The sequence below is a fragment of the Rhipicephalus microplus genome, chromosome X (assembly GCF_043290135.1).
Source record: "Rhipicephalus microplus isolate Deutch F79 chromosome X, USDA_Rmic, whole genome shotgun sequence".
Classification (NCBI taxonomy): domain Eukaryota; kingdom Metazoa; phylum Arthropoda; class Arachnida; order Ixodida; family Ixodidae; genus Rhipicephalus; species Rhipicephalus microplus.
The window spans coordinates 150,140,336-150,165,274 of NC_134710.1; the positions used below are offsets into that span (position 1 = coordinate 150,140,336).

General features: G+C 47.0%; 1 protein-coding gene and 1 long non-coding RNA gene across 6 annotated transcripts in view; one reads left to right on the plus strand and one right to left on the minus strand.

The window, feature by feature from the left end:
- Window positions 1-24,939, plus strand: part of LOC119177026 (TOX high mobility group box family member 3) — a 564,847-nt gene that overhangs the window by 221,871 nt on the left and 318,037 nt on the right. The window lies entirely within an intron of this gene.
- LOC142775824 (uncharacterized) overlaps window positions 1-24,939 on the minus strand; it is a 272,279-nt gene that overhangs the window by 62,639 nt on the left and 184,701 nt on the right. Inside the window, exon 2 of the long non-coding RNA XR_012887050.1 lies at window positions 3,372-3,627. This is a non-coding gene — a long non-coding RNA (uncharacterized LOC142775824). The remainder of the gene's footprint in view (window positions 1-3,371; window positions 3,628-24,939) is intronic.

Consider the following 24,939-nt stretch of genomic DNA (forward strand, 5'->3'; position numbering starts at 1 on the left):
TTCGCCTCATCACAGCTCAGCAGTGAAACGTGGGATTCTTGTGGTGGTCGAATTCTGCATAAGCTCAATGTGTCACCACCAACTTAATTTTTTTTTCAATCAACCAATTTTTTTGCAGAACATGTAAGTTCAATTCGTGATTTTACATATTCATAAGGAGGTCCCAAAGTCAACATATTCTACAGGTGACCTCCCATAAGGAATTAGTAACAAAAGTATGCACATTGCAGCTATATGTGAACACAAACTGAAGACTGTAACAAAAGAAGCATCATACTTACATGATTTGGTTATAAAAAAGGCTAAAAAAGCGAAAAAGCGGTGATGATGAAATGATTATGCCGAACGCAAGTAAGATCGGAGGTTGAACTTGAATGTGTGTAAATTAGAGAGAGTTTTAATATGGCATAGTAATGAGTTTCACACTTTTGTGCCTGAGAAGTTATTAGTGAACATACTATAATTAGTCCTGAGTCTTGGTAATAAATAGCTGTTGCTGGAAGCGAGACGGGTAGACAAAGAGTGAGGATACTGACTTTTGGTGACTATGGCGAACGGAAGCTTTTCGTCGATAGATTTGTGCATCAGAATTGTGAGTGAGCATTTGTGAAGTTTTCTCACCGACAGAATGCAGTTAGACATGAGCAATGGAGATGCTTTTGATGTGTAGCTGCTACGTGTCATGATACGAATAGCTTAATTTTGAGTGTGCTGCAAGGGCGATAAATGGACCGGAGACGTGTTTCCCCATCATGATATGCAATAATAAATATGCGTATGAATGAAAGCGCAGAATGAAAGCGTAGGGAGATTAGTGTTTCTTTCTATATTGAAGAAATTGCGAATGGTAATTAATATTTTAATGTCATAAGCTGTCTTTTTTATTAACGATAAAACATGCTCATCAAATGTTAGGTGGTTATCTAATGTGACACCGAAAAACATGACATTATTAGTAGTATAGAGTGCGTTTGAATCAAATCTTAATGTTGGAGATCCTGAAAAATGATTTTGCTTACAGGAGAAAATAACGAACTTGAATTTCGCAAATGTGTAGTTTATTTTGTTGACACCAGGTAACTATGTTATCCACGTCGTGGTTACGTTTACACAAAAATGAATCAATGTTATTATCTGAGCAGGAAATAATAGTGTCGTCTCCGTAAAGAATACAGTCAGAGGATTTTAGGCATTTTCATGGGTCATTTATATATACTAAGAATAAGAGAAGATCTAATATTGATCCCTGTGGTACTCCAACGTTACTTGTTTTAGGGTGTGAGTAAGTGTTAGATATTGATACAACGTATTATCTGTCTTCCTAATAGTTCCGTAGTATTTGAGTACCCGGCCTGTTATACCAGTGGGATTTAATTAATTAAGCAAAAATAATGTTGTGAGCAAGTGAATCTAATGCTTTAGACAGATCAATAAATAATGCCCCGGCCCAGTTTTCTGAATCAATTGCCTATCGGATGCTTTCTGTCAAATATATTAATGCTATATCAGTTGAATAGCCCTCCCTAAATATGAATTGATTTGTTGATAGGATACGAAATTTGGATAAATAGGAATTCAAGTGTGTCGCGATTATTTTTTCGACAACTTTACTAATGAATGGAAGCATAGCTATAGGACGATAGTTAGGTATGTGACGCTTATCCCCCTTCTTGAAAACAGGGATTATTTCGGCCTTCTTTAATGAACTTGGCAAAATTCCTGTAGTAAAAATAAAACTGACTACGTGACAAAATGTTTTTGATATTGAACCTGCTATTGTTTTTATGACAGATGGCTAGAAATTATCAAGACCAGGTCCCGCATTTTTTAAACTAGATATGAGAGTGGCAATTTCTTCAGGTGTAGCAGGGTGAAGAAAAAAAAAAAAAGCTATGAGGCATACGTGGGTAAAACTTCGTCAGTGGATCATCATGCCTTTGGTTGTCAATACAAAGGTTAATAAAACAGTTTCCAATACCTGTGGGATTATCGAGAAGATCTCCTGACTTTATCGTTAAAATTTCGGCAGTCTGATTGGATCTACCCATTACAAGCACTTGATTTCATTTTCATAATACCATTTTTCAGCCTATTTGAGCACTTTTTCTAATAGATTAGAATACTTTTTATATCTATCATGCAGTGTGATATTACGAGGATACGAAAATAGCCACACCACCACGATTACTGTTATCGCGGTGGCAATATTCAGCTGAGTATGGAGGGAAGGTATACAAGAGATTGTGAGATGCACAGAGCCATGTTTCACTAATGCAAATAACAGAAAACTTATGACTAGTCGATGATAAAAAAGTTGTGATACCATCCTTTTTTTTTTTTTTGGCACACTGCATGCACTGAAATGGATTAGCGAGCGACAGACAAGGAAAAATAGGTTTCAAGATTGTGAGGTAAAACGTATAAAGCCATTTCACAAAACTGAAAAATTGACTACTGGACTACTTATGCAACCTTTACGCAATATTTCATAAATCAGAATCGGAGGCAATGAGAAATACTCGACGGTCGGGAGATTTCCGCACCTTGATCAGGTAATTTTCTGTCCAGATGAACTACCAGCCTTTTTTTTTTTTTAAGGGTAGCGCCCTAGAGAAGAAACGCTTCTTATTGTCTGGAGGTAGGTGCCCATTGACAAATATTGCTTGTGGGTTTTTTCCTGAATACCCTATACTTCGGGTGTTCAGCCGGGCCCTTCTCGCTTTTTTCGTGGACTATGTCTTTTTTCGCGAAAGCAATACTGCACAATAATGTTCTTCTGACCAGACTTTGCAGCTACACGATGCACTGTGGCTGTAAGGTCATCGCTGGCTGAGACCTTACAGTTTATTTTGTCGCCGATGGCAGTTAGGATTGCGGAACAATACTCCCCTTGTGTAGAGAGGGCGCCTCTGTTATTCCCAAGTTATTTAACTTTGAGTACTGCTCAAGGTCAGTGAATTTTCTTTGAAGGGCCTCATTTTCTGCTTTCAAAGCGTGGTTTGCGGCAGGCAGCTCGCGCTGCTGAGAGCGAGTGGACTCGACTACCTCGTTTAGGAGCTTTAAACTGTCATCCATACGACCAACTTCAGTTTTCAATCCACCAAAGTCTAAGTCAGTGCCATGAAGCTTCGTTTGTATACTAGCTACAAGTCAATCGACTAGTTCGTTCAACTGATGCTTAATAATGCTTCTAGCTCGTCTACTCGCTTAGAGAGTTCGGCGTTCGTCGGCATTCTGAAAATGGCTGAATTCGTGAGTACAAGATCAGCATACAAGCAGTAACAAAAAAAAAAACAGTAGCACCAACAGCAGCAGTAGTATTTGATAGATTGGCTAATTCTAGGAAAGTGTCAAAAATAAAAGCAACCAACTTGTGAAGCCAAGGAAGTTCGCTTAGCTGTGTGCTTGCGAATGCAACTGCTGCTGCTGCTTCGACAGTGATGCTCTCGCTGTGAGGGCTTTTATAGCAGGGAATCGGGCCGCCTGGTGCCAGCTTGAGGGGTGGCTTCAGCGCAATATGCGCCAAGGCCAGAAGAGAAGTCTTTTTCGCGCATGGACGTGTACGATGCACAGATGAAAATTCAGGCAGTCGCCGCAGCTATCCAGAAAATAGCCGGTGCAGAGAGCCTGTGAAACCAACGAAGTTCGCTTAGGTACGCGCTTGCGAATGCAACTGTTGGTGCTACGACTTTCGCTTTGGTCCGCACAGCTGTGCAGTCAGTTTATGTAATCCGATGGTCAATTCTGCATTCTACACAAAACTCTAGGCAGCTGAAAACGTATAAAGTCATCTTTTAGATGCTCAGCTTAGCAACTGTAGCGAGCTTAGCAACCTGCCGCCATTATAGTATAACAAACAATTCGACTAAACAGTGTTCACCACTCATTCAAGCGAAAAGGAAAAAGTCTTGTACAAAAGCATATCTTCAGAACTACATAAGCTTCACAAAACGGACACACGGCGTCTTAGTTGCCAAAGCGCGTCAAGCTAAGGTGTAACTAACTCTCCACTTTCAACACCGAACATTCCGCGTGGCAGGGCCTCACACATGTATCTGACAGTTTGCTCGTGTACCGCGCCATTCAAAAAGATTCGCTCATCTAAAGCGACCGCTATTTCTGCACAATTAAAGTGAACAGTAGCAGAGATTACCAGAACATGCGTGTACTATCAATTGAATTTTCAGACGTTCGTGTGTCGCCGACATTCCTCGAAAAAACAGTCACCCCGACTCGATACATACTCTTCACAGTATGGAATGGCTAAAAAAAAATGCTTTGTCCAATTTGGGTATTTCTAGATTTTGCGTTGTGATCAGTGATCTACGCTAGCTATGAGCGGAGCCAGGAACGTTTTCGAGGGAAGGGGGTGGGGGGGAAGATGGCACCTCAATTATCTGAAGTTGGACATGAGCCGGCGTATGTGATCGAGTGTCTCTTTGGTCTCTATATTCCATGGCGAAAGCCCCGCCGCGGTAGTCTAGGGGCTAAGGCGCTCAGCAGCTGATCCGCAGGTCGCGGGATCGAATCCCGGCTGCGGCGTCTGCATTTCCGGTGGAGGCGGAAATGCTGTATAGGCCCGTGTGCTCAGATTTGGGTGCACGTTAAGCAACCCCAGGTGGTCGAAATTTCCAGAGCGCTCCACTATATACGGCGTCTCTCAGTGGTTTTGGGACGTTAAACCACACATATCAATCAATCATATGTCATGGCGAAACAAAATTTCGGGGGTGGCGGGCACGGGTCCGGTGTGCCACATCCTGGCTAAGCCACTGACGCGAGCAGCATTCTTAAGGCTGCTAAGCTCGAGAGCTCGGCTTCGCTTAACGGTCATGATGGCCACATGGGGGCGAAATTTATGTAGATACCACCTGTCTGCTTCGATTAAGGTGCACGTTGAAGAACTTCGTTGGTCTAAATTAATCTGTAGTCCTTCACTGTTATTACATCGTCCTTTTGTCAGGCATTTAAAAATCCAGCAGTATCATTATTAGCATTGTAAAAGCGACAAGGCACTGGGAGATGTAAATGTCACCCTGCCCTTTTCCTGGAAGCTTGTTGATTGACCCGCAAAGTAGCGGGCCTCATCTGCGATAAACAGCTATAAGCTTCTAGACGTTTTTGCAAGGCTGCAGTGAAGGTCGTAATCATACCGAGCGGTCAGTTCCAGATATAAGCCACTGAAGGCTTACCGGCGCACGCACATTTATTGATTGGCAACCGGATGGTCCATAACCCTATACCGCCGCGACTGCTGTGACGTGGGCGCCGTTTTGAGGGCTTCACTTGTTCTCCTGCGCTTGTACAGCGTGAGCAAGAAGAAAGGTGCTTGCGGAGAGGCCACGACGTTGCAGCGTATTGAATCATTCGCATAAAGGGCAGCGGGGGAGAAAACGTGACGAAAGCCCGATATCGGTGCAGCATTGCGAACTCGCTTTGAGAACGTGCGGCGCAAGCAAACAGAAAAGCGAAGCTTCCACCGCTGTGTTCGACCACACTCTCGTCGATTCTCTTTCCGAGGCATGTTCTATTGCGGAGCGGTCGTGAGAACACCGGACCATATACGTGCGGTGAATGAGGGAAACAAAACACTGTATCCTGCGGATTGCTGTAAAGGGAATCGCCCGCTCGTTTGCTGGAAACCGCCTGCGCCGTCCTAAAAATAGCGCTCGGGTGCCGTATTCGCTTTTCAAGCTTTTTTTTTTCGCTTGGTGAGGGGGTTGTTTGGCATAACGGCGCCTGCGGCTGCGTATGCGAAGCGCAAAAGTGATGATCTGCTGCTTGGGCGTGGGTGCACTTGTAAACGCGCGCTTATATTTGGCTGCTCGTTTATTCGGGATCGTTCCGTAAGCTGCAGTCAGCGAGCGGACAACTGATGCTGGTGCGTATATATATATATATATATATATATATATATATATATATATATATATATATATATATATATATATATATATATATATATATATATATATATATATATATATATATCTACATGCGCATCTATCTACATGCGCATAAGAGTGTTTTCACACTCGTTGTTTGGCTTATAGATGGCGCTGACTGTCGCTCCTACTTCTAAAATTCACAGATAAACCCAAAAAAGTGGATGGAGGGAGTGCCGCTGTGGTAGCTCAGTGGTTAGAGCATCGAACGCGTAATTCGAAGGTCGTACGTTCGTTTCCTGCTTACAGTTGGTAATTTTTTCATCCACTTTTCTTTCTTCTTAATTACATTCCATTAATGTTAATAACTTCCCCTGTACATTCCTTGGCATTACTGTCTGTTATATCTCATTATTATTGTGTTAAAAACACGGAAAAACGAGCCCTTAGGTATACACTTCTTTCCCTTATTATATATATATATATATATATATATATATATATATATATATATATATATATATATATATATATATATATATATATATATATATATATATATATATATATATATATATATATAATAAAGCGGCCAGTGACTTAGTGACTTGAGGTGTAGCATGTTGCCTCTAATAGACTGCAAATGAAATGAATAAAAATAAAATAGTAAAAATTGGCTTAGTTGCGGCAGGACCTCATCCTCTAGACGTCTGCTTTTGGCAGTTGCTTTTTTGCATGCGTGTTCGTGCAGCGGTGGTCATGGTTTCAAACTACGTCGTGGTTTTTTTTTTACTCTGCAGCGCTACTTGCAAAATATATTGCTATATGAATGTATGTCAAATTTACGAAAAGCATTCACTCTCACACCCATGACAGGAAACTCCTGAATATGGCCATACCCCGAAAGCGTTCGACAAGGTAACATTTTGGTACGAGCCTCTATGTAACAAGACTAATTTTGTCTAGTGTTTTCCACGAGAACTGAGCAGTGGCTTTGCTTTTGTGAACTATGTACTTCAAATTTTTTATATAGAGAGAGAAGACGACTGAAGGGAAAGAGAGAGAAGTCGACTAGAAACTAGAGAACGGTTTCTATCCTTCTCGTTTCTTTTACATTACCCCCTGCACAGCAGCTCATGAATGGTTTACGACAGTTGTACTGACGAGCCTTATCCTGTACCGTTAACAGTAGTGGTTGTTTGCAGGTGCTCTTTTTGTCTTGATTTGCCTATCTTTCTTTCTTAATTGTCTGGCTATTCTTCCCACACCGCCTGGTGCGCAGTGGCAAACAAGACATTGGTTTTAGTGTTAAAATAACCTTCATAAATTTCTTGCATTCTTTCACGATTTATTTATTTATTTATTTATTTATTTATTGATTTATGTTGCTGTTTCTACAGAATTATTAAAGGCTTGCACGATGTTCTTGATTGGAATTCATTACACGTATTCCGGCCACTCGCTGGTCTGCTCCTCAAGTTAGGAATGTTGTCCTGAAAAACCGGTTGCTCACTGTATATAAAAAACATCATATAGGTATGAGCTTGTCTTTTGTTGCCGTAAAACAGGGACGCCTATTCGTGCGGAACAAGGCGCTGCGAACCTTTAGGCGAAGCATTTGAACTGTCGTTGACCATTCCGCTGTTATTCAATCGTCTCCTGCTGCCGGTTTACCCGTAGACAGATATGTCTAGGGGTTATACAGGTATACTTGTTTAATAACAAGGTCTGTTAACTACATTCCTGTAGTTAGGCGCGAGATTTCCATCTCATCTCTCTTTCCATTTATGCGGATTTTCGCCGCGCAACGGTGTCGAAACAGACGGGACGAGCAGAATGGTGGCGAACACAAGTTCGTTTACTCGAACCATACGGCAACTATCATAAATATAATGACGTATATGTGCGAATTGTGACAACTGAACTAACAAACGTGCATCGAGTTTTGCAGTTCCAAGTCACATCTCGCAAAATGTGTCAAGCAGTTTCATCCTGTTCTGCAACACAAGCTGTTTACGTAAGTCGCAACTGATCAATGTCCCACTTGCAGCCGAAGTAGCGTACACTGTTGAAGACGAATGTACTATGTCCTTTAGAGAAAAACCACATATCACTCGAGAGCTCTCGGCTTCTGACATGTCCTTCGCGTATAGAAAACTCGGGATTCTTTTTTTAGGTTCTTTTTTTATTTTGTTTACGATCTACCAGCTCGAACGTCAACTTTCTTTGGATATGTGAAGGGGCATTTCGTGCATGGCCTTGTCTTCATTTACATGCGAGCTCTAGCGTGACTCGGGGAATATGTATGCTTTCACAGCCACTAGTAGCAGCTATTTCATCGATCATCGGGTTGAGTTTGGTCTGTCTATTTTCCTTTTTCGCTGATACGGGATCTCTCAAATAGTAGCGAGGGTGTCGGACTAACGGTGTATGTGCGACGCCCTCTGTATGTCGGAACTGTGCGTTTATGCTGCATAGTGGTGTTTCACGCGTGTGCCGAGCGTGGCTTTTCTCTATATTCTTTATATGCCCGTCCCAGTTTTACAGCAAAAGCTGTTATGAGATAACAAAAACAGTCGTTTTGGTGACATAGTTGTCCGCCGCCGCAGGCGGCGTCCGTGACTGCTATAACGCGAAAATCGAAAAATCCCGCCGTGAAGCATTCGGCCACACATCACATAACGGCTCGACACGTTGTGATAGGGGTGATCGTATATACACTTACATATACGATGGTCATTATTTACACATTGATGCTATTATATACACTTATATATACACACAATATTTAAAACATTTACATATCGATGAAATTGTATGCAAGGATTACATTTTTATCACAAAGCAGTGGGACGCGTTTTTCTTCGAAGATCAATATTTTGGGGTCGCTGAAGTTCGTGGCGAGATCATCTTCGATGAGAAGTTGCAGTGTTGGCACGGGACTGGTCGTTGCAGATGGAGGAGATGGTGGTCAGGCTCTTGTCAAACCATGAGCTGTTGTCAAACCATGTCAAACATACCTTACAGCTGTGGCCGAACGAGTGACCGAGGAAGTCACGCTTGAAGGGCGCGTCGGCGCCAACAAGCTAAGCTATAGCGACCTCTTTCGGCGCTTGACCGTTGCTTCCCGCGCCCACTCCGATTCGAGGTTTTCTCTTGCCGCCATTTGCGTGCCGCCTCTGCTTCGTGGGCTCTCACTTTGGGATCCGCTTGTTGACGAGCCCGCTTTGCTTTGGCTGCGTGAGCCCTCGCCGCTGCCGCCGCCTCCAGATCGATGTTGGTCATGACTTGTGATTCCTGCCGACGCCGGCGTCTTTCTTCGGTCTCACGAGCTCTCACCTTGGGGTCATGGCGGTGGGCCCGCATTGCAGCCATGTTGCGAGTTCTGCACGCCACTGTCTTCGCTTTCAAGGTGCTCAGGATGAGTATAGCTGCGTGGAGATGTGCACTCTCGGAGCGATGAGAAAAAAAGCGTGTCAAATGCGCTCGCCTCGAGAACTATAGTGGACAAGGCGCGACGAGTGACTTGCCCCGAGCAAGAGAAGCTTCGTCCCTAAAGAAAGAACGTTCAAGACCGAATGGGAGTTGAACTCGGACCCTCGGCGAGGCCGTCGATCATCCTACCATAAGCCAAGCTTGAAATTTTTTTTGCAGAATTACCGTGTAAAGGCGTCACGTTAACACATGCAATACAGCGTAATAGAAAAGGATAGTAACAGTCAGGCGTCATACACGGCGAATCGCGCAAAGAATACCCGCTTTGAAGATTCTCACCCACTACAAAAGGCTGGGCCATTATTTTTAAACGTCATCACTCACAGCATCAACAAAGCACCAAATGCTTAGGGATACGCGCTGGGTACCTCACTTCCCCGCAGAATGACGAATGATGGCATAATAGGTTCCTACTTCACAAAAACCTTGGAAGATTCTTGAGCTTCGCCTTGAAGAGTAGAACGCGTTAGTGCAATTGCGTCCCGTGCGCATCGCCTTTAATCGGGCCGCAAGGAAAGCAGCATTATATAGCGCACCCGACATTGGCCGTTGCAAACTTTCCTAGGTTGCTTACTGCAAGTACAGTGGCGAAGTGCCCACTAAGTCGTAGTCTTTCCTTCTGCAAGTTGGTTAAGTACCCACTACACGACCGTGAGGCACCACACGCACCTGCACACTTTGTAATATGTAGGCTGCTTTAAACCATCACTCACTGTGCAATGCGTATGTTTTAATGCCAGGTACAATTCTATGGTTCTGCCACGCAATAATGTTATATGCGAAAAGGAGACTCTTCGCACTACATGAAGTTGTTATGTCGTAGCTCCGCGATAGAACTCTTTTGACAAAAGCCCAGCGTTCGATTCGCACTCGGAACGAATATTTCTGTATTATTTATTTATTAATTGCGCCCCGCCGCGGTGGTCTAGTGGCTAAGGTACTCGGCTGCTGACCCGCAGGTCGCGGGATCAAATCCCGGCTGTGGCGGCTGCATTTCCGATGGAGGCGTAAATGTTGTAGGCCCGTGTGCTCAGATTTGGGTGCACGTTAAAGAACCCCAGGCGGTCAAAATTTCCGGAGCCCTCCACTACGGCGTCTCTCATAATCAAATGGTGGTTTTGGGACGTTAAATCAATCAATATTTATTTATTTATTTATTTATTTATTTATTTATTTATTTATTTATTTATTTATTTATTTATTTATTTATTTATTTACATCTATAGGTCAAATTTTTGCTCACAGACAACGTCGATTTCTCGCTCACAACCATGCAGCGACGCCGCCCCCGAAACCGATGCAGACACCAAAATTACTGCGTGAAGAGCTCACTGTGCTCTCGCGCTAAAAAGTATGATTGTTTAGGACTTGGTGGATAACGGGCAAGTGCACTCGAATTAGTTACCCCAAAAGAGTTTACAGCGGGCTCTAGCAAGGCCGCTTTCTCCAGCTATCAATGTGACTGCGCAGCTTGTTCCGTGCATGACCGACGTTTTTTTTTTTTTTAACACGCTTGTGTTTCGTGCATTTGTGGAATGCTTTTTATTATACTTGCTGACACATTAAAGCGAAGCGCGTCCTTTCCTGTCTTGAGCGGCGTCGCCGTCGGTGTCGGCGTAACAGATAGCGCGAACGAGGACGAAAGAGAGTGAACGCGTAGTCTGTCGATATCATGAGCGTGCACTGGCCTCTAACCTCACTTTCTTCCTTCGTCACGCGCTCTGGCCCTTCGGTTGGAGCTCTTGCGCATGCAGGACATGCAGGCGCATGCACTGCGATTAGCCTGGCTTGTCACGGTGCTGTCGGCGTTTTGCTTGGTCGCTACCCCTAATTCACAAAGTATAGTGTGCGTAGCGCTCGAGCATTCGCACCTTCTGTGGCAATATGTAACGAACGTTACAATGCTACAACTGCGAATATAGCCAAAGCTGCAAACACAACAGTAAAAAAAACGCTTTGGTGGTATACTGTGATTTGTTTTCTTCACCTCAGAACTGCAAATGAGATATGGAAACTGTATTTAGGAATACTTATTGCTGCTTCGTTGATTGACACTGTACACTGCTTTGCGTGGTGTCGGCTTCATTCTCTTCGACACAATGTGTGGCGCTGTGCCGGGGTGGGTCTGGGCGCTTTCCATGTGGCTAGCCGCCCTCTCTGGCGGCGTTTATATCGTGACGCTGAGAAACGGAACACCAGAAAAAGCCGGCGAAAGTGCTGCATATAGTTCGGCCGTTAGCGCCCGCTGCTTCGGTGGTGGTGGTGCAATAGGCAAGGTTAGCCTGGCCTTCGTAGCCGGCAATTGTTCCGCATGAGCATCTTTTGAATAAGAGCGGTTAGTCACAAAATGTCACACAGCCCAGTGTCTCGCGAGAAACTCATCAGAATACGTTGCACGTTCCTGCTCGTTGCCGTGGGCCCTTCAGGAGAAATGACATCTTCAACAGTCCCGTGCCTGTGACATTCTTACCTGCTGCGTACCATCACTGCTCTTTCCCTCTTAAAAAGCGGACACAGGGAGAAACCACTGCTTCGCATCTTTACATTGTTCTCTTTAGCGGGAGAAGTTTTTTTTTTTTTTGTAATTGTGAACAGCCACAGCATGAAATCGTGTTGCACTCAACAACGTGAATATTAGTTACTCTGTCAGGAAATATCTTTCTCGGTGCGAATACGTCCAACAGAGATGCGGGTTGCAGTTATCGTTCGCGCAGCTGCAGCCTTTTTCCCTGGTTATCGTCCGTTCTGCGCGGCGTCCTACTGGCAGCTTCGGAAGAGAGCAGGGCAGCGGTCAGGTCAGCTGTGTGGAAGAAGAGAGCGTTGTGTAACGCGCGTGCCGGACGAGTTCAAAGTGCGTGCCTCCACACCGGGTGCCGAAATCGCTTTCGCGCCGTACCATATCGCGTTGTCTATCGCGTCATTCGACAGATCGCCGACGGCTGGCGCGTGCGGCGCAGGCCTCCGCAGGGGGGAACCTGCGTCGGTTGGCAAATTACGAGCGGTCAGCCGGATTTGGGGAGGGCTCTCGAAAAGAGGAACTCGGCAGCGCCACCCGTTTTCCGTCGTCCGTTTTATCAGCTGGCCCGATTTAGAAGCTTAATATGGCGTACGTTGAACTCCCGACCTCGTTTCGCGCGGTGGGGGAGAGAAGCGTAGAGCTTATTCCGCCTGGAGAGCGAGAGACAAACAAGGCGGTCAGGCACGGCTCATCACTCGACACAACGTCTTTACGGCGGCGTGTAGGAGCTACCGTCGACTATACAGACATTTCTTCCCCCGCAGCGCGCGTCTGCAAACCGGCCCCGAGACATGGGCTGGCGACAGCGAAAGAGAAGACGACGTGGTGATAAATAGCGTGGACTGTCCTTGGGGCGAGACTTACGAGAACGCTTACATGAAGAATGCCTCTCCCAACACGCTGTGAATTAGCGCCTCATTCTCGACTCGCCGTGCGGGCCGAACGCTTCCCTAGTGGTGCAGACGATATAAGTTGAGCGACGATCGACACTGTAGGACGACGGAGATGCCTGTGAACTGTCTGTTACCTTGTATTGTAGCGATTCATTTCGCATTGTAATCTCTTCTCGACCATCGCACAGAGTGGACGATCCCCGCAATAATGGCGTCCTTTGAAATGACAAAGAACGAGAAGTAATGAAAGGGCGCGTCACAGAATACGGTCACTGGTTCTCTTGCGTTGTTGAACCTGTAAAAATGGAGTCAGGTTGCCGTCGAGCTTATCGAGCTGTTTCATAGATTTCCCTTTTTTTAATTAGGAAAAATCCCGTTCCAGAATTGAGTGTCTTACTGTGCTTGTGGACAAATTTTCGCTTTGATCCCTGCCAATTGTCCAGTCTATGTGAGTAAAGTTCAATAACAACTACGCTCAGTGATCATTTAACCAACGTTTACATTCACAGCGTGAGACAGTTTGTGAGGCCGCGTTCTAGCATGCGGAATACTGCCAGCCTCTCTCTCTCTCTTTCTCTCTCTGCGTCTGTGGGCAAGTTTGCTGCACCAAGTTTAGCGATAACGAGCCGCAACGATTCTATTTAAGTAAGCCTAAATTAACAGAAGCAGTGTTCCCGAAGTCCATGTGGGATGTTCATCGCTTTTCTAAGCGAGTTTGAAAGATTACCATGGTACTAATAAATGGCATTCGGGACTACTGGGTTCTGATCAATTGCCTACATTATTAGATATGGCAGTTAAACAAGCACTCAATTAGGCCGTTCCTGGGGTTGCGGGACAACCGGTTCCTAGTGTGTGTTCTTAATTTTTCGCGAAGGTGGTGTGTGCGCATGAGTGCAAGAGAGGTGAGATCACTCGTATAGATGAAGACCCCAAATGTTAACTCTGCTGATGAACATGTCTTCGTCAAATACAGGTATGAATAAAGGTATGAGAGGCAGTTAATAGCTGCACGAAGAAATCTTACTCGTAGTTGGCAAAAGCGTGCGGGATTGGCTTTTTGTTTGAAAGCTGAGCATTCCTTAGTATTGAACGGCTCAGCCCACTATCGGTGACATCAGAAAAAAAATATCATATTCTTCACTCTTGGTGTTATACCAAAAGTGTGTTAAAGGTATACGTTCACAAATAAATTATGTTGCTTCTGGTATGATAATCACTTAAAACAGAGGTGTCAGAAGTAACTCAGTCGGAAGCGGAGGTTGTACTAAATGTATAAGGGTGGAAATAACGCAGGCATCAATGCATTAACTATTTGGCTTCAGGCGACGTTTGAGTAGCGGGCACCAGCGGGTATATCGCATTCCGCAGGTGGATGCAATTCGGTGGTGCGAGTTCAGTTCAACAAGGCGCTCGTGTGAAAGCTACTTACCAGCCCCACAGTGCTCTTAAACTGAACGAAGATTGTCATGCAAAGCGAGTGCCACGTGTGCATAGAAACGGTTCTGCTGATCGGCTCGTAGAACGTCAAGCAGGCGACGGGTTGCAATTATAACAGCCCATTTCAGACCAATGTATCCTATACAGTAAATGAAAAAAATCACAGCATATACACGGAATGAATGATGATGAGTGGGGCGAAGCGTCCGTCAATTCGGTCGTGCTACCGTCCGTCCGTCCGTGCGTCCGTACGTCAGTCCATCCAAACGTGCGCCCGTTCGTGCGTCCGTTCATGCGTCCGTCCGTGTGTCTGTCCGTCTGCTTGTCTGTCTGTTCGCGCGTCCGTTCGTCCATCTAGTGAACACTTAAAGTACCATCATCTCGGTTCTTTTTATCATATATTCATCATATACAAGTACCGCCATCCAGTGGATAATTCAAGGACTAAACGAGGGTATGTACCACATTTCTGCTGTCAGCGCTTTGTTAACACCGAGAGCGTGATATCGACGCCGTGCTACGTTTTTCGTAACATGTGGACATGCGGATATGTGCCTGAGGGCGGGTATGTGCCACTGATATGCGGGTATGTGCCCCAGGTTACGCACTACGACAATGGGGGACGCACAAGTCACGCCATTAGGAGCTTCACACCTAAAAATCACTGACGATGACATAGCTATATTGCGAAGATATAACTTCCGTGCAGCCTATAGTTAGATAGAGTTCCTTAGCAGGCCACAGTGCGTATCCGTTGGGGCACTCTAGCAGACATTCATGCCAACAGTTTTCATTAAGATTACCTGTATATCTTTATCGTTACAGCTGCTTACTTTCGCGGTGCTTCTCGACGAGTACAAGTAAAAGATATCATTTCTTTTCACCAACTTTTCGCGTTTTATTTACCTTCACGTGATACATTACCGGTCAGTGAGAGTGATTTTTTTTTTCTCCTTTTTCCTGTGAGCGAAGCGCGCGAGGCTGTTTTTATAGCCCAGGCTTTCCGATGCCAACAAAGAGCATTACGAAGGCTTCCGAAGCCATTGCGGTTGCACTGGTGCCGCATGGAGGGCCTCTATATACCACCCCACCGCGGTGGTCTAGTGGCTAAGTTACTCTGATGCTGACCCGCATGTCTCGGGATGGAATCCCGCCTGCGGCGACTGCGTTTGCGGTGGAGGCGATAATGCTGTACGCCCGTGTGCTCAGATATGGGTGCACGTTAAAGAACCCCATGTGGTCGAAATTTACGGAGCCATTCACTATGGCACCTCTTATGAATTCATAATCATATGGTGGTTTTGAGACGTTAAATTCCACATATCAATCAATCTATATACTCATTGCAAACGAACACACTTCTGATACGTGCACCGTTAGCAGACTGTTAATAAAGAAATTAATCAATTACAGCAGGTATTACAGCAATTCAAAAGAAGGTCAGATAAATAACAGCCAACCCTGCGTACGGGCGTTTATCCTGTTGAAACTGCCAGCCGCTGCTTTATCGTCACTGTGTCGATGGTGCTATTTTTCCCGCAGCAGCGATGTGTACACGGGAAAAGCCAGCCTGCCCAGAAGCAGGCGTGGCGTAGGGGCTGGTGGTGGTGGGTGGTGGTATAGTGGTTAGAAAAGGAAGAAAGGCACCTAATTTCTTCAACGGCGGGGTGCCCCTCTTATATGGGAAGGGGGGAGGGGGTGGTGCCAGCGCAGGTTGCGCATGCGTTCTGCTGCTTGGCTTGGAGTCGGCAGACGATGCTCTCACGTGCGTCGAAATGCGAACCACTGTTTTCGCCAAATAGGGACCTAAAGGAAACTTGAGGGAGGAACAGAGGATCAAAAGAAGCACTGTACCGACCTAGAACGACCTCAATAGGGAAAACATGCTTAAGTTTGCGCAGCGCCGTTCGCCGCCCTAGCGAAGAGAGGGCAAAGCTGCGGTCGCTCGGGCGGGCCGCGCTTGCGTTGTTTTCCCATCGTACGCATGGAAAACGTGTTCTTTGGGGCCTTTATCTCGCATTTCGCGCGATATGGACCCCACTGCTTCGTCATACTGGAAAGCAGGCACGCACTCCTGCTGCATTGTGAGCTGCTACATAAGTTTAAACATGACGAAGATCTGACAACTGCCCGTGAAGTTCTACCGTTTCCGATGCAAGCAGTGCCAGGAACAAAGGCGTCAAGAGTGGTTTATGGCAGTTAGTCGATACTCCCGCGGTCTTGTCACATTGAAGAATTTTTCGTCGTGCACAGTATAATCAACTATTAACGGGGAGAAACATGATGGTGCGTTTGTAAACTGAATCTACAGCAAACAGGCAGCCGCTGTACATTTAGAGGTAGGGCACCGGCTTTCCGAGACAACCACGTTGTAATGCGAAAGCGGCTGAGCTTGCTGGCTTAATACACCACTGTTAAAATACCGTACCGTGAGCCATGCAAGTGTTATTCGGCGGATGGCTGTAGACTTTTCGTCGCCGCTCATTGCCAACAGATGTAAGCTGCGTGTTCGCGCTGAGTGTCTATACGTACAGGTCTTGCAAAACACCCACCACCGATAAGTTAGCAGACTTAGGTGTTGCGATGGTAGGATCGAAGTCATGAGTTCGATTACTGCATAAGCCAGCTGCATTTACATGGGAGAAAAACGTACTAACACTGTGATTAGATTTAGGTGTAAGGATAGTAGGCAGGGCGTGTTGGTTTTACATATTTCAAGTGAGCGGCGGCATGACTTTCAATGCAAACAGAAGTGGTGCTCGGTGTGTGTGCACCCTCTGTTCGTTGCCCTTGTCGCGCCTTACCCCTCAAATAGATTTCGGTGCACGTTCAAAAAAAAGAAAAGCTTGGGTGGCCGGAATTAATCTGTATTCTCACACTACAGCGTGCTTCCTAATGGTACCGTGGTTTCGGCACGTAAAACATTATATTACTACATTCCCTCCTCAGGTTTTGTTATCGCCCCGTTGGTGATTTTCAGCGCAAACCGCGCCTGCAGTGTTCGAGGAGCTTCAGGACTGCAGTAGATCACTTCGTTAAGATTACGCCCACCTCGCGAACATTGTAAATTATTTTGGAACCTACAACACCGCTAAAAATAACGCTAGAATATTCGATGGCACGTTTATAAATGTCGACGCGCTTCGCCACTTGCCAGTTGATCGACGGCCGACGCTCTCTTCGCCGCTATTAGTGCCAATGGGCATCGCTGTCATCTGACCTACAGCTTACGGTTCACAAGTTCGGCCAAGTGAACATCTTCATCTCGTAATACGGTCTGCTTCCTTCGTCCCCGTCACTACCCCGTGACGGTATCCTCTTGACGGTATCCACTCTTCTATCCTTGCATGCGCCTGAGCAGCGGGCGATACAGCTGCCGCTATGAAAACGGGTTAAAAAAAAGGAAGCAAGGTGGTAATAAACTTTTAGATGGTGTCGCGAAATAACATGCGGTTATCAGGAGCAAATTTCGGCGTAACCAAAACATTCTCGATCGTAGTATGTACCGTATACCATGACGAAAACCAAGTGAGCTGCCAAAACAACCAAAGCGACATTCGAACCGGTGAACACGCTGCGGGATCAATGGTATGCATATTATTCGGAATGAAACATGCGCTGCATGCTGGAAACACGTATGATCGAAGTGGGCATAAAATACTTTGATTGATATGCGGAGTTTCACGTTCCAAAGTTACCATATCGTTATGAGAGACGCCGTAGAGGGCTCTGGAAATTTTGACCACCTAGGGTTCTTTCACGTGCGCCCAAATCTGAGCACACGGGCCTACAGCATCTTCGCCTCCATCGGAAATGCAGCCGCCGCAGCCGGGATTCGATCCCGTGACCTGCGGGTGAGCAGTCGAGTACCCTATAGCCGCAGTGGGGCAAAATTCCTTGCCATTATGTTTTCAAAGGAGCAATAAATAATTTAAGGTGGCATTGAAATTACGATATGACGTTGTTTACATCCGATGAAAACTTCGGCAAAAGTGAAACTCTTATGAAACTGAACACTGCGTATTGCAATGGTGTCAGGGACTCAACAGGACAGACGTAAGTTTAGTCTATACACAATGACCTCCTAACAAATTTGCCCCAACGCGGTTGTCTAGTGGCTAAGGTACTCGGCTGCTGACCCGCAGGTCGCAGGATGAAATCCCGGCTGCGGCGGCTGCATTTCCGATGGAGGCGGAAATGTTGTAGGCCCATGTGCTCGGATTTGGGTGCACGTTAAAGAACCCCAGGTGGTCAAAATTTCCGGAGCCCTCGACTACGGCGTCTCTCATAATCATAGCGTGGTTATGAGACGTTAAACCCCACAAATCAATCAATCAATCTCCTATCAAATTCCAAGCCGCGCTATAAACTTGGATACCCAGCAATCGAAATCAGACCCGACTGTAAAATTTAAATAAAATGATACCACTGCCGCAGAAAATGCTCGTTTTGTCGGTAACATAGATAGAACATTCGCGCCGTCACCTCACTTTTAATATCTTAGCAAGGTGGCTGTTTACAATCGACATGCACATGGCACTAGCTCAGCTAGCTCTGTGCATGAACCAAGCTAGTCCAACACGATGTCTTTGGCAAAAACATCGTCTTGCACTTGCTTGGTCCCGCAAAGATTGTCAATGAAAAGCTCTTGGTTCTGGTGAGATTCACACAGTGAAAACGTTTTTACAATCTTTATAAACCTCAGGAGCAAGTCACAGGTGACGCTGCACGAGCAGAGCGCGTGAACGTGCTGAGAGCGCAGGCAGAAGGCGGGAACGGGGCACCGAGCGACCGGCTTTTGTCAGAAAGGCGGCGAAACACGCGCGGCGCAACGCCCCCTTACCGAGGTTGGGAGACCTATATGCAACGATGCGAAGCTTCGCTTTGTTTAAATTCCAACAGGACACATTGGACGTGTGTTTGCTGCGGTACCGATCATGTACACACTCCCGCCAAATTCATTCCGTCGCCGTTGGCACCGCCGCGAGGTTCCGTACAAAGTCGAAATCCACGCGTGTCGTATGCTCTATTCGCGACTGAAAAGCGTGTCAGGGCTGCTGAGGATAGCGGCGAAAGAAATGAGGAGACGTTCCGGCCGTCTCCACGCGTATGCAAGGCACATCGGTGGGTCCTGAAGGTGGGACTACGTTGATCCAGCAAGAACTTCGTACTTTGGTGGGTCGAGCGTGGTCGCCGGCGCCAGGGTCAACGGACGGCTCATTCTTTCGTACGTCTTATTGGCGTTGAGACAACAGACAGCACAGGGATGCGCTTCGATCGCTGCAACGGCTATACGTCACCTTACTCCATCGAAACGTTCAGTTACGTCAGGTCGCATGCTAAAGGAGGGAGCTTCTAGCCTCGATTCATATCACATTACAAACTGTTTCTATCGCATTATTTGTCTCGACATTGCGGCGAAACTGCAGCTTTTGTCTTCTTTCTTGTTTGCAGCCACAAGTTCGTCTTATTGCCAAAATGGCAGTGGTATTTAGTTGTTACGGGATATTAGAGCATCTCTGTGGGTGGTTTGCCTGATCTAGGCAAATTTATTTTAATACCACTCATAGCGAAGCATTTTACCTGTGCTGGAGTCATCCTGTGCTTAAATGGTATCGCTCAAGTCGCAGTGAATACCTGTGTGCTGTATTTTTGTCGAGTTGACATAACCAAATTTTCGCGGATGGGTCACTCATCTGTCTTGTGACAACGTACTCAATCGGAGTTTAGGGGAAGATGAAATCTTGAAGAAATTTCTTGGAATGAGTGTTTAGAAAAGTCTCTGAAAGGCTTCTAGCTTTCACTGGGACTGTGCTGCGTCTTCCGCGCAGGCCTGGCTTTTTTAGGGGCGAAGCTCCGTAGGGCGTGGGCTGTGCGTCCCCTGTAGCCTGTATGTAGCCACCTCTAGTTTAGTTCTTGCAGTGTTCACTAGATGGCGGTACCGTCCCCTGTATGTAGTCACTTCTAGTTTAGTTCTTGCAGTGTTCACTAGATGGCGGTACCGTCTCCTGTATGTAGCCACCTCTCGTTTAGTTCTTGTAGTGTTTACTAGATGGTGGTACTTGTAGCTGATGATGAAAAGATGCAAGATGTTATTAACTAGAAAGCGGTACTTGTAGTTGATGAAAGACGCGAGATCTTATAAAATAGGAATGATGTCACATATGGCGCGTGTCATTGGTTGAAGGCAATCGTTCGATTTAGTGCGGCGACGTACGCTAGGGGGAGCGTTGTAATAAAATCCGTTCGCTGTTGGCGCGCGCTCGGAGTCGCCGGATGGATAAGGCTGCACAGCGGAGAGAGCGCAAGGCGGCAGCAGCGCGCGCTCGCAGACAGAATCCCGATGTGCGAGCGCGCGAGGCAAGCGACATCGCAAGCCATCCATCGTCTAAGAACAAATAAAAGTTGATTTGTGTATATACACACACAGCGTTTCTCACGTCTTTACATGATGATCGACTGGGCGAATTACACGGAAGATTCACAGTTTACCGATGAATCCCTCCGGAGCTTCGCCCATTCATCATCATTCACCCCGTGAATATGCCGTAATTTTTTTTGTCAGGGTTTTAATGAGATCTGCATCAGGGATTGTCCTCTCCTACGCCGCGGCTGCAGGAGGATGCCGTGGCATAGTGGAGCGTGCTCCGACTGTCGGTGCTGCGATGCCAGCTTGGTACTCACTTAAGTCAACGTATCTACACCGTTAAGTAGCTGAGAAACGAGGACGCGGCTCTTTGTTGACGCCAGCGTCAGTCCCGGTAGGAGAAGTCACATGCTTTCCGGATGCAGCTTTTGCGGACGCCAGCTGGGTGCGCGCTTTCGCCAAGTTAGCCAAGAAAAGCTTTCGCATTAAAACTCTTGGGTGTCGCTGGAACGACTTTCATCTCATAATTTTGCTGTTAAAAAGAAATGTTCACTTGGGCTGGGGTTGGGGGGCGAAATTTCTTATTCAACACGACCGACATTGTGATGAGCAGCGAGCCACGGTGCGCGCGGCTGACGCGTGGCAGGCAGAGGAGGGCGAGGAGGACCGCCGCGGCGCCGCTACGTTTACCCAGAGCATTGAGCGAGAGAGGTCGGCGGAAGCTCCCGTTCCGAGCGGCGGCTGAAACTTCCTGTAGCCAGCGGCAGATGGCGGCGCGGCGCGAGTGCTTGTCTGGCTTGTCTGCGCCGATCGACCGCGTCGAATTCGAATAGGAGAGGAATTCCTCGCGCTTGTCGACCCAAGAAGCGCGAGAGCAACAATGGGTCGTCGTGTCCGTGTTGATTGCCGGGTCCGGGCTGTGGAGCGTGCTGCCACCGCCGCTGCGAAGCGAAGACCGGGCCCGAGGTGCGAAGGTGCCACGACGCCGCGCGCTTCTCTATGGGGCTCGGGCTCGGCGCGCGCGCGAATTCTCTTTCGCACATGGCTCGCGGCGGCGCCGAAGCGCATCGTTGCATTTATGAGTCACATCCCAGTTCGCGCTAACCAAAACCTACCGCGGCCAAGCTGGTTTGACCAGTGCCGCTGCCTCCTCACTCTCGTGTCCTTAGCGGTGGCACGCTGTGGAAAAGCCAGTAACCACAGCCAGCCTCGTATGTGTCGCCCGAAAAGTGCTTCTTACCGGGCTTTAGTGTGTCTGTCTGCTTCTTTACGGCGTTGCTTTTGTTTGTTTCAATTTATAGATTCGTGCGCGGCGCGTTGCGTCGATAAGTACGCTAGCGATGGGAAGCTCGGAAAGTCAAGCTCATGATTTAGGTCGGTTCCTGCTCGTAACAGTTCATTACAGCCCTAACAGAAAGTTCGGCGGTACACGTTAAATTGAACTTTTGGAAACGGAGTATTCGCGTTATAATTTCTCGCCTACGGTAGTTTCTTTGCTATCGCAGTCTTTGATATCATTGCTGCATGCTCTATAGTTGCGGCGTGTCAGAGCTTGTCTTTCCCGCGGGAACTCCGGTGGTAACGGCCCTTAGGGAATCCACGCCGACGCCATTCAGGGCACTGTTTTAACTGTCATAGGTACTTCCGTCATGGCTCCGTCCTCCCGGAGAAAATGAAAGCTTTTTCTGTTCCATATTCTATTCCTCTCCTGGTAATTCGCGGTCACACTAATACGGGTTTAAATGACGGCAGGTACTTAGATACGTTTATGTTTTGATTCGCAAGAGTCAGCAAACTGACATTAAGGTTTACTGCAACCAAGATTTTTATTCGATCACCTTTCTCTTACCGGTCTTGACATGTATTTGGTTTACCTGTGGGTGCGTGCGGGAAGTAAGGGCGTGAAATGTATGTACTGTGCAGTGGTTGCTGATTCAAGTTGTGCTTATTTTACGCCTGCGGCCCGATTATTCTCCAGTACCCCCAATGACCATAATGATCGTGAAACGTCCTTTGGATAAGAAGATTACATTATCCCACTTTACTGGGGAAGTAATATGCCGCTTTTCATCTCGTCTGTTGTTATGTTCAACGTGATTAGAAAAAAATATCTGTCTCACGTGCCAAACCTAAAATATCATCATGAGGTAGGCCGTAGTTGAGGGCTCCACAATAATTTTGACCACTTGGTGTTCTATATAACGGGCACCTAAGCACATAGGCGCTTTACATTTCACCACCATCGAAGTACGTCCTTTGTGACCGTTAATCGAGTAGTTATTGTTTTCGGCGGCGCAATGCTCTAGACGCTGAAAAACCGAAAAGCTTGAGAGCGAATAAAAATATATTGGAGGAAAACAACAGATAGGTTAACCAAATGAGTTCGCTTGTACGATAGAAAGCAGCAAAAATGAATGAGAGAAAAAAGAACAAAGGAAAACGAGGGGAGGAAAATTTCAGCGACGATTACGATAGGATGTGAATTCGGAGCGCAGCTATATTAGTGTCTTGATTTTGCGATGACTTGTGACAAACAGTTTGAGGGAGATATGTGTGTATGTACAGTGCCATACCACGCTGTGAGTAGCGTGACTGGCGCGGACAATTTCGTGCAGTTCATTTCATACAAACCGCCGCAGACGAAGCGTACCGCGACTGTCTCGCTAACTCAGGACTGCGCAGGGCAGCGCGTGAGCGCGTTCCACAACAGCCGCCGCAGACAGACCGCCTTTCATGCAGCTCATTAGTTCCATACATGGTATTGGTGACCGCTCTCGCCGCATACTCAGTGATGTCGTCATCCGTGGCGGCCCTTCCTCCTCGCGCTCTCCTCTCTGCTGTCTTTCATCCTCGGCTTTCGGTCTTTTTTGTAATAATAATATCTGCGGTTTTACGTCCCAAAGCCACGATATGATTAGGAAAGATACTGTAATGCAGGCCTCCTGCAATTTCAACCGTCTGGCGTTCTTCGACATGCACTACACGGGCCTCTGGCATTTTGTCTTATTCGAAATGTGACATTCGGGGCCAGGATCGAACTCGCGACCTTCGGATCAGCAGCCTAGCACCATAACCATTGCTCCACCGCGACGGCTCGCTCTCTTTTGCTCTTGTTCACTGTGCCGGTTACTACGACGCCAACGCCGCTCGGATGCATGTTTCATGTCGGGGCTACACCAACTGGGAAGTTTCGGCTTTCCACAGTTGTAGCAATGTAACATTCGTTACATACTACCACAGAAACTGCCACCGTTCGAGTGCTACGAAAACCAACCTGTGTATTGCAGGCGTTGCGAACCAAGCGGAACGCCGACAGCCCTATTACGACAACCGAAAACAGCCGCAGTGCACGTGCAACCTCGCGTGCGCACGAGCTCCAACCGAGGGGCAAGCGCACGCGACGGGTGAAGGAAGATGCCACCTGCATCTTCCAACGGGGGAATATGAGTAAATGCGTCGCAGAGTGCGGGGGGCAGGGGGTATCTCGTGACTGTACCGTAATTGGGTATAGTTTGGGAATGCTTAATTGTTATTTTGTCTTTATTATTTTTATTTGTACAATGAAGGAGAAGCGTTTCCTTCAACGTCAAGCAAAAGCCAAGTAATGACGCCTTTTACTGAATTCCGAACGCGCGATCCAGTGCCTACTGTTATGCCTGCGAGTCCACAGCGAACGTCCATGCCTCTGAAAAAGGCAATCTGTGTCAAGGCCAGCCCGCGAGCCCGCCTGACGCGAACAACTCAACGGCGTCATCACGCGGTGGTGCCTCTCTGCCGCGCACGCACAGTGAGTCACCTCAGCCAGCGAGCCCGTCGAGCAAGCAATCGGCGCCTTCCTGTCTGGCGAGTCTGACGCAATGCGTGGCGACGTCACTCGTCCTTGGGTGCAGCCACGTGCAGAGCAGCGGCTCCAGGTTCGATGAGAATGACGCGGCCCAGCGGCGACCCCATTGGAGGATTCTGACCTCACGACCAGCGGCGCTTCTGGTTGGACATTTGGTTACTCAAAGAATCCACCCGGTGCATATAAAAGAAGCCCTGCGGCGCGGCGCGAGTAGACCTATGTGTTAGAGAGGAGAGTTCGGCTCTTCGGGTCTCTAAGCTGTCGGCCCCAGTGCCGAATTTGTAATGCCTCTGTATATATGCTGTACATAAACATTGTTTAACTCACCGTCGTCTCGTCCGCTCGTCTACCAGCTCTGCGCAGAAGCAGTCGCGAGCTGAGAAACCTACGCTACCAAACGGCGGGTGACCTTCCCGGCGGAGTTCGAAGCAGTGGCGCCTTCAGGACCGTGTTGGCGTGGCCATCTTTCGTAACAGTGGAGTCAGCGGCGAGATTCG